Source organism: Cuculus canorus, chromosome 1 (assembly GCF_017976375.1).
Source record: "Cuculus canorus isolate bCucCan1 chromosome 1, bCucCan1.pri, whole genome shotgun sequence".
NCBI lineage: Eukaryota > Metazoa > Chordata > Aves > Cuculiformes > Cuculidae > Cuculus > Cuculus canorus.
This window is the reverse complement of record NC_071401.1, coordinates 103,192,173-103,203,050: the sequence shown is the minus strand read 5'-3', so window position 1 is coordinate 103,203,050 and position 10,878 is coordinate 103,192,173.

Sequence of the window (10,878 nt, the reverse complement as noted above, 5' to 3'; positions counted from 1 at the left end):
TGCATAGCAAGGAAGATATTCTAGATTTCAGTAAACTGAAACTTCAAGATTTTTTTTTCTTTTTCATTTATGATGTATTGTTTTTTAAGCAGCTTTTTATAACTTAGTCTGAATCTCACACTGTCACTGTGCAATTCATAAATTCAAACTTATGAGTTTTAACTACATGTAATGTTGTCTTTATTTCCTCTTCTCATCAAACCTAGCAGAAAGGAAAAGCCAACAGTTTCCAAAGGTTTGTCCTTGTCCTGCACCCACTGCTACTGTACCAAGACTCACACATGCCTGTTTCTAAAGACAGTGCTTCTCAAGGTGAGCATGAATCTCCATGCAGTCTTCTAGAAAGCTGTTGCAGCCCAAAGACGTGCATTAACAATATTGTTGGGTCTGGAAGCCCGAAGTAGTATTATATGCCTTTGGGAACCATACTGAAATTACAGAACTTCAACAGTGTTTTCATAACAGATGTAACTTTATAAGCTACCAATGCAATGTATACCTCGAGGCAATATAGACAGGCTTGGAATGCCTGGTAGAAGAAGCTTTTCATATCATTCAGGGGACAGGGGCAGCCAAATCTCAGTGACAGTGTGTGTCTGTCACTGATCTTCAAATCTATCAAGTTGCCTCTGCTGCTCAAGCTTGTCTCTAAAATGAGGTCAGCAAAGACTTTTGAAGGTGTCATATTCATCACTCCTTTCCAAGATAAGCAGAGTTGTACTAATTCACCATTTTCAGTATATTATGGGGACTTGAATTAAAACAAAGCAAAAAAAAACAAGTATTCTGTATTCTTCCATATGGTAGATTAAACTTCAAACCCAACCCTGGCTTAAGGATCAATGAAAAAATTCTCACAATGCATCATTATAGCTATCTCTCAGAAAAAGTCATATTGCAGTTTTTAAAAATCACTGGTGGTATAAGTCCCGCTCATGAGATTTTGCAAAGGAAAAACCAGTGCAAAACCAAACTTAACTGTAAGCTTTTTATCTTGATGTTTCCATTCTGAAATCAGTCCAATGCCCAGTTCTGTGAACAGTAGGAGATATCTAACCACAGGTGTATGCTATTATATTTAATTAAGTTTTCCTTCTGTCTGCATTTATTGCAGTATTCAAGGTATCACATTTCTATTACAGTCCTCAAATTCCTGTAAGATGAATTTTAGGTCACAACTCAAAAGGACAAAATTAGCCTCAAACGGACAAAGCTGTTTCCCACATAAGACCGCCTTCAGAAACTGAAAATATGAACACCTACACCTAGTGATTTTTCCTGGAAAAAATGGTGTGCAGCTCTGGTTAGTGTGATTTGTCTGCATCATACTGGTATCTGTAACTGACATTTTCCAGCCAAAAAATTGCTTCTTTTAATGCACATTAGACTTAATAGTCAGCTAAGCTGGGAGATGAAGCACCAATATTTTTAACTGGCCAGACTGAAATGAGATTAGCCTATTTATTTCATGTGATTTTTGCAGCATCAGTATGTGCTCATACCTTAGTGAAAAGGGGTTTACTAATTCATTTCTTTCTCATTGCCATGTGATCTGTCTAAAGACACTGAAAAGGAACAAATGATAGATTTCTTTTTTTTTAAATCCCAAAACCTAAACCAAACCATTCCAAAAATGCAAGTACCACAGTTCTTAACGTACTTCAAGCTTTGTAGTTCTGAATAAAGAGTAAACATGCTATTTGCCAAATGTGTATAAAGGATATGGTTTTCTTTCATTTTGTTATCTCACATCATTAAATGTTTGTAATGTGGCATAATCAGGGCACATAAATATATATGTATATATATATATATATATTAGCTGTTCTATTTCAATGACAGAAAATTCAAGATCCCTGAGGTAAGGTTAAGCAGGAGCTCATATAGTCAGGGTTGAAATTCAGACACTGCAGATATAATCCATCTCTCTGACACATGCAGTGCTTCATTGTGAGACTGCCAGACACAGTCTGCTGAGATGGGAATGTCACTGAATACCAAAACAGGGGGAGACGCAGTTTTGTTCATCATTTCTTTTATCTACGAATATCCATCTAACAGTCTACACACATAGCTGTTGCCAGACAGAGAAATATGAATGCAGCATGAGAGATGCAGCAGCTAACATTCAGAGAATTATATGGAGCATATGCTGGCAGCTCAGAATTACCTGAAGAAAATTTGGATAGTTAATCAGGTTAATTGCTTATCTTTAAGGCAATATTTCAGTGCAGACGCTGAGTCACCACCTTGGGTGTCTAGCAGACATCAGTGACATGCCTGGTTGCCTACATGTCCTAGTGAATTTTAAACCTAAATGACAAAAGGGATCCTGAAGGCAAAGAAAGTGCAATGTCATCACTGGGGAAGCAGGGAGGCAGGGAGCAAGAGCTGCAGTGGCAGGAAGAAAAGAAACTTTTTTTAAAATAAAAAGTGTTACTAGTCTTGTAATTAATTCTCAGTTATTCTCACTCCATTACGCATTTGAAGTTTCCTTACTGGGAATAAAAAAGGGAAAATCTCTGAACCAATTTAGAGTGAATTGAAGTTCCAATATGAGAGATGCAGATATGTGAGCAAGTTTGGACCCATGCAAAAAGCAAAGAAACTTGGATGTATTGGCCAGTCCTACAGGTTTCAGTGAATTTTCGAATGTCCATGTCAGGCAATGAAACATTAAAAATGTGTAAGCACCCAGTCTGTATGAGTTTCAGCCTGGCATGAGCACAAGCAGCTCTTCTGTAAACTGTTGGGGTTCCTGGATAATTATGGGTTGAATCAGAAAGGAAGTAGGCTTCTGGGGCTCTGCAAAAATACACCCTTCACATAGATTTGGCAGAAACCGGGCTGACCATATGACCAATAGGGCTGGAGGGACACAGTTGTCTGAGTTTCTGTCTGAACAGGCAGTAAGTTTAGCATTGTGATTCAGTATTTTTGACTCTAGCTTCAAAAGTGTGTTTATTTTTGCAATAGGGTATCCTATTCTAGATGGACTGAGCAACATCTCTGCATAGGTATTTTCCTGCCCATTTGTAAAAGGCAGCCTTTAGCTCAAAGCACTGCCATGAGATGAATCAGAAGTTCAGGAGTAGGTAATGACACAGCTGAGGAGCTTGAAGCAGGGGGATGGATGGAAGTAAAGGGCATGTATCAAAGCTAGAATAGAATGATTGGAGGGATGCTAATAGTTCCCAGGCTTGTGGAAAAAGTTTCATGAGGAACATGCAAGCAATTAAAAATTTAATACAAGGTGCAGCATGTGGGCTGTCTTTTGGAGAAGTGAAGCCAAATGTTAGGCTAGCTACTTTGGCATCAGTTTAGTGCCTCCCACAGTTCCCATGATCAATCATTACATTCTGTGTGCATCAGTATAGTTTTCAATGACCACTCTGAATCCCTCCTTCTGTCACAATACGAAGACTGATCTTTGCAAAGTGGTCTGCGCCATCACAGAACAAACCTAGTGGATGAAAACTCACTATTTCAACTTTTTTTCCACCACTTTTCTTTTTTTTTTTCAGCTGTTCAAGTTTTCTCTTTGCATTATCTTCCTCCGAAACCTTTTCTTACTTATTGTAACTAAATGTGTCAGAGCTGGAAGGAAACTCAGGCAACATGTCTCTGTTTTTTTTGGGGTGGCTCCATATTGTTGTCTTTTTTACTCAAGCAAGAACTCCTATGTAATTAAAAACTCATGTAGACTTGAATCTTTTGTGATAATTGGTTTTCTCCTGAGTTCCCGTTGACAACTAACATCTCCATACAATTACACTGGATAGTATATATAAAACTAATAGTTAAAAAAAAAAGGAAAACTGTTTGGAAAGGTTCCTTAGTAGAAATAAGATTTGGAAAAGAATAGAAAGTCAAAGACTAAGCATCAGTCAACTTGTTCTGTAGAACTGAAGAGGTTGCTGTGTCATGTGAGCCTGGAGAGTCCAAGGCCTTTGAGTCAGAAGAATTCTGCTGCAATCATCCTGACTCATAACAAACTTCACCTGGCTTTAATTCAGCAATGTAACTTACTGAATATTTTTCCACTAGGATGACTTGTGTGTTTGTAGGCACAGCAGGGATTCATTTGGAGACATCTGACTTTTTTCCCCCTTTCCTACACTTTTCCCTCTTTTATTATTTTAAAGGGCAATAGAAGTCCTGCATGTAAGACTGTAACTGTCAGACAATACCAAAAGAATGCAGCCTGTTGGGTTTTTTTTAAAAAACAAACCAATAAGCAAGTAAAACAACAATTTGCTGCTTATTGTAGAGCTTTGCCAACTTAATTATCTGTTCTGCACTGGAGATGTATATGACATCCTCACCAAGACTTTAGAAAGACTAGCAGCAGCGTAGCATGTTTATCCCTTTCTCTCTCCAATCTGTCTATGCATCACTATTGTTTCTGTGTGCAGTCATCTACAGTACACTACTTCTGAGGATTTCAGCTGGTCTTTGTGCAAATGTAGCTACTATTAATGTAATTTTTTAAACTTGACATAACACTTTGAGCTGTTTAACCTTCTAGCATCACTCCGATGTTAATTTTAATTAAGATGCCGACCATCTTTTCATCAAACATCTTTATTTCTTATTGTCCTTTTAGACCACTGCTTGCAGCTTATTGTGAATGCAGACATGCATTTTGTGGATATAAAAAGGGGTTGCTTTGTTTTTACTTGCAGTATGTCTCAACTCAAAGTGTTTTATTTATTTAAGGTTCCCAGAGCAAATAAAATGTAGCTTGAGTTGTCTTCCTATATTTAAACTCTTCTGCAGAGGACTTGGGAAATAGGTACTTGGCATGACAATTTATAGAAGAGAGATTTTAAAGGGTCACTTATATTAATGGATGTTGTTGTTGGTTTTTTTAGAGAGATCTGAGGCGGGCTAGCTGCTGAATTTGGGATTTTTGAAGTGGGATTTTTTTCTGGTTTTGATTTTGTTTGTTTGTTTTTCATCCAGCTGAGGAGAACTGTGTATGGGTCCCTAAGAAAACAAGTAATAACAACATAAAAAGTGGATTATTTACAATAGATATCTAACTTGGAACATATTGTACCTCTCAAGTTAGAAATACCTGCACTGATGTTTCCAGCTATCAATAACTACCAATGATAGTTCAAAAAAATGGAACTGTAAATATAGTAACCGTCTTTATATTTGCGCTTCAAATCTTAATATATGTGGCTCTCCATCGCATGCATCAGAGCAATTATATTCTATTTTGCATGACAGCATTACTTTTTTTAAATTAGTTTTGATTAGTTAAAATAATTAAAAGCTTTTTGAGCATTGGTTTTATTTCTTTCACACATTTATGAACATGATTTGAAGTCTATTGACATCAATGGAAAGACTTAACAGATCTTGTTTTCATTCTTCGCCCCACAAATTGATGGTGAAGTCAACAAATTTTGGTAACAAGTAATGGGCATATTTATGCAAAACGGAAAGAAATAAGAGGGGGACTGGCCCTTGTATTTTTGTATCTTAGATTTGAGACATCCTTTTATTTGGCTGATGACACTTCATTGCTTAGGAAGGATTTATTAATTCTCTAAGTACAAATCCAAATATGGCCAACTGAGAGAATACCAAAGGTCATCAGCTTGCCAAAATGTTTTGATTTCAAACATGTTTCTAGGGTGATGTGAAAGTTATGGGGAGGTTTGTACAGTTGGAAGATCTGTTGCTTTTTCGTCCTCTCTTCCCCTTCTTTTATGTTATGTTCAGCAGTTGCCATTAAAATATTTCTTATTGCTGTAGACCTTGCGCTAATTCACTGTGACATTAAAGCTGAAGAATACCATAATACTACTAATTAAGCCAAAGAAAGAATGATGAAGATTTTTATACTTACTATTGCAGATGATTACTCCAAAGAGCAGCTGTCTTTCAGTCGCAATGAATTGTTAGGGCGTATCCTGACCTCTTTGTATTCCCTCTCCTAATAAGAAAATTACCATTTTCTTGTTAAAGCTTAACTTGAAGAAATTTAATTTAAATGTAATTTTATTTATCAGATAGCATAGTATGTATAACATTAACAATCATTTCAAGTTATCCTCTCATAGAAACCTGGAGTTACCTGAAACAACTATGGACGTTTTGTTTTGTGTGATTTTCTTGAAATATTTTGTATAATAATCTGCCAAGAGGAGTGACAGATTGAAGAAATCTAGGAAAATAAAAAAGAAAAAGTTAACACTGCTTTCTTCTAAATCCTTAATCTAAAATCCAGATTACAGTTTATAGGAATTATTGTGATAATGTCTTTTGTCAGGGGGATAGCTAAAAGGCAAAATTAAAACTGCATATAGTTAATGTTTCTACTGAAAGTAATTTTGAAAGATATGCCTGTTTTAGTGCCTTATTCCTAAAATGTGCTAGTGGTAACATGTTGGTGTTTTAGGGTGGTATCTCTTACTGTTATTTTCCAAGCTGAAATAAATAATAATTAAAAAACTAGGTATTTGGTTTTTTTTTTTTCCAGTGAGTAATTGTATTTGAGAAAGTAAATATTTCTTTCTATATCATAATGCAGCAAAAATTCATCAGAGGATATACTCTGCTTCTACTGAAGAACAGGGAAAAGCAAATTCTGCTCTTTATCCCCAAATTTAACAGAGCTTGGGCTGGTTCCTTCTGTTCTGTGCATCAGAGAGACCTTGGAAAGATTTAAGAGGCATCATGAGGATGAGCATGGTTAAAGAATCAGTATTGCCACATTTCTCTTCATTCAGGGATGTTTATTAGAAGCAGGAGTGTGAAAGACAGTTCAGGGCTGTTTCCATGAGACACTGACAGCTAGGTAGAGACTGACACTGCAGAAAAACTGTAAACAGTGGGAAGAAAGTGATGTGATAAAAGTTAATCTGTAAAAGTGAGCTTAAGGCTTGAATGCATTTCATTTCATGTACTAGTTATTGCTAGATTGTCTTGGAAACCCAACAGGACATACAGAAATAAATCAATGGCGAGAATTTAAGCTACAATTTACTCCAAGCACCATCAGCAAGAATGGATAAATAAAAAATAAATAAATAAAAATAAGTTTTAAAGACCAAGCTCAGCATTTTTAGGCATTTGTAGTTTATTTTTCTTAGGGAAAGAAGACAACTGGGAACTAAGGCACTGTAGGTTGCTCGCATAAGCTCATTTTGTGGAAATGTACAACTGTTAAAGTGACAATTGGGGAAGTCATCTGGAGAGGAGAATACTGCAACTTCTCAGGAAAAATATCCATAGCAGGTACAGACCATGCTTGTGATACTTTAGCTGTCAGTTAGATCTAAGTGTGGAAATAAAAATACATTTGATGGATTAATTGAACAGTTTAATAAACAACACTGGTGTTCTCTTATTTAATCTTATGCACCAACTAGAACAAGTTCACACATAATCTTGAGGGGTTACAAACCATCATGTGAATTCCTTTCTAACATTAGTGTAGTTTAGGAGTTAAATGAGCAGAGGACACATACCCTGGGGTCTGTAAAGGCTCTGAAAGTAAGCCTGTGCTTATTCCTGTATGTAAAGGTGTATGCGCTCAGACCTTTCTTTTCTTTTCTTATAGTCGAAGTTTTGGAACATTTGAATAAGGGTAGAGTAATGACTTTGTTCTTTCCTTTCTAGTTTTTTTTTCCTTCTATCCTTCCTTGTCAGTAACTCCTTTCTTCCTTTATTATTTGCATAATTAACAAAGAGTGGATGCAATAGATCAAAATATCTACATGAGTCTTTTAACACTGAGAACTGAAAGAAGCATCACTGGTTTATATAGTTTCTACTCACTTTGTTGAGTATTTGTTTTATTTCTTAATTACTTTTAAGTTTTTAGAACAAATTCTTGAAATTGTGAGGAAGATCCAAAAGTTATTCCATTAGGATTATATTCCTGTCCCAACACATACTTTCCCTGAAGTTAATGGAAGTTACATGCATGCGTGCATCGGCAGTAGAGTATATCGCCAAAGGTTTTACTGGAAATTTTGACAATGCTAAAGCAAACAGAGGGCTGTGGCAATGTGCTTTAGTGAAAATAAATGTTCCCTCTGTTAGCTCAGCTGCTCTGGTGCAGGAAAACAGATCTCTTCCAGGGGCTCTCTTGTCATCTGCCCATAGGACTTTAGCTCATTTACCGTTTAACGATTCCACTGTGCTTGGCAGAATATCTGGAAAACTGCCAAAATGTCATCAGATATGGAGGAAATGTAGGTTCTCTCCAGTCTCTTGTCCTGACTTGAGCAGTCTGAGTCGGGGCAGTATCTACAAGGATTAAGGGCAGTAGCAGAGAACAAAAGTTTGATCAAGGTCAGTGGTTATGCGTAGAACGCAGAGTTGTCTTTATTATTATTATTATTTATAGTGACTTTGCTTTTCTCTGGAGATCAACAATTATACAGCAGTGTATAAAATCTTGGGGAAGAAAGAAGGGAATGGGCTTGCCTTTTTTTGGTTCAGATGCATTTTGGTTGCTCAGTGTTCCCAGGAAGTTGCTGTATGATGTAGTGGAACTGGACATTTACTCTGAGCGTGCTGTGACTCTCTGTAAAGAGGGTATGCATGTGCTCTTTCGCTAAGGTTGTCTCTTTACCTTAATCTACTTTCTTCAGATTGAAAATCTGGTATGTTGTTTTTTTCATTTTCAAAGTATAAAAATGTGGGGGTTTGGGAGTTGAATCAGTGAAAAGTGAAGAAAGAGAAAGAAGATAAATGAAGAAAAGTAATGTTTTGACACTTCCAAAGAGATTATTCCCCTTCTCTATTTCTTTTCCACCTACAACACTATAATGAAGATGCTATTTAGGTGAAATATACTTTCTGTACCTACGCAATTATACTGAGTATACTTAGATTTGGAGGAGTTATAGTTAGATATTTTTAAAAATCTGAGATACACAGCAACAGTCTCCTGAAATCTGGCTGGCAAATTTTCAGCATTTACAAGAAAACTGAATCCTTTTCTGTTTCAGTTGCTACTGGAACTTTGCTATGAATCTTCTGCTGTAGTATATCATGCTAATATCTAACTTGCTAGAGAGTAGGAAAAAAGCCAGTGTGTTCATGGAAAGAGTGCTTCCTCAGACAAATAATAATCAACCTAAAGTCAGTATCATGCTGCAGTCAGACTCTGAGATGGTTTGCAAATATCCTGAAAGGAAATGCTCATCTCTGAATGCTGTAGATCAAAGCTCAACTGGAAAAAAAATACCAGTCAGCTGCAGAGTTTTGTTGATGAACACAGCATGGATAAGCACAGGCCACTGCTATCATCACTGGCAGGAACAGCAAGATGGATTGGGCTGGTCAACTACTTAAAATCTTGCTGCATAACCACAAAACTAAAACTCAAGCTTAAAAACCCATTACACATCTCCAGAGCCCCAAAATGTCATTTTAAAACTTCAACTCCATTTTTAATCTGTGCCACAGACTTTTTAAAATATGTCTGTTCTCAGGAACTTCTGTCTATTTTTTACCATTAATGAGAACAGAATTAGTTCTGGGAAGGGGTAGGATGTAGGATAGCAGTTCAAGGAGAGGGATAGTCTATAAACCCTCCCAGCTCTTCCACAGATATGCATACTCTGCAAATGGGAAAGTAATTTGCTCTTTACGTGCACTTATTTTTCCAACTGTGAAATGGGGACAATGTTAATCTATAATTGTAACACAAGGCCTGACTCATTAGTGCATTTCCAGTACACTTAAGGTTCTATGGGGTGAATAGTTAGAGGGGGAAAAAGCAGACATTCCATACGATAAAATATAGTTTGTGTTACACCAGACTAACCCTCTGTATACTGTACTTTTGAGGCAAAATAATTCACTTTTTTCTGCTCTAGTCTCTGTTAACGTTTAGAATTAAGAGGCTAACACAGGCTTGTAAAAGGCTAACACGGGCTTCTCCATGCATTGACACCTGTGTCATCATTATGGCATAGTGAAGCCAGCCTGTGGTGGAAAAGGCATGTCGTATGTAATCCATTTGTTTGCACTGCTGGTCTAAGTTGACCTTCAGGATGGCCATACTAGAATTAGGTGTTGTTGTCAGAAAGGACTTTATCTGATGTTGTCTGCACAATGTCCCTCGGTAGTGTTGTGCAGAGCTTCAAAACGCTTTGTTAGACATATGCTGACTTCCCTGACATTGAGGGAGGCAGTGGTAATTTGGCTGGAGTGTAAAACAGGGAAGCCTATGTCTTAATCTATGTAATGCAGTCAATATTGCAGCAGGAGGTGGCAGACTCTGAAGCTACTATCTGACAATTTTAGGCAATTGGTTGAATCAGAGTGAAAATAAAAGAAACAAAAAGCCCAACTACTAAAACTTTACATGTGGTTTGGTGGCTTTGGTTTTAATTCTTTTCTAAAAGAGAGTGGTTTTCCTTTGCCCTAGTTTTCCCTTGAAATGTTTAAATATGGAAGTCATGCAGTAAGAACTTTGATTTCTCAGAAAAAAAATTCACCTAAGAATCACATAGACAGGCGCCTTTAAACTATTTTTTTTTTTACTTTTGGCAAGATAATTTTTAGCTCTTTATCTTAAAATAAGCTCTGTGAGGCTACAGCTGATGAGTATTTCCATTTGGTCACAATCAGAAGTGGAAGGTCTTCCTGGAGGTTACTAGGTTCTGAACTGAATCCCCTGACGCATTGCTTTTGTAGTGTGACGTAATGAGAGAGAGTGAGCGCATTCATGGTAACCTTGATTATAGCTGTGCTTTCACAATCTGTCTGTTCTTAGAACCTAAGAGGAGTAGAATCTCCCCAAAAGCCTCTAAGCCAGATAGATAAGGGAAGCACGCTCAGAGAAGTGAGATGGTTGTCCAAAGCCACATACCCATTCACAGACACTGCGGTAGAAGCTGA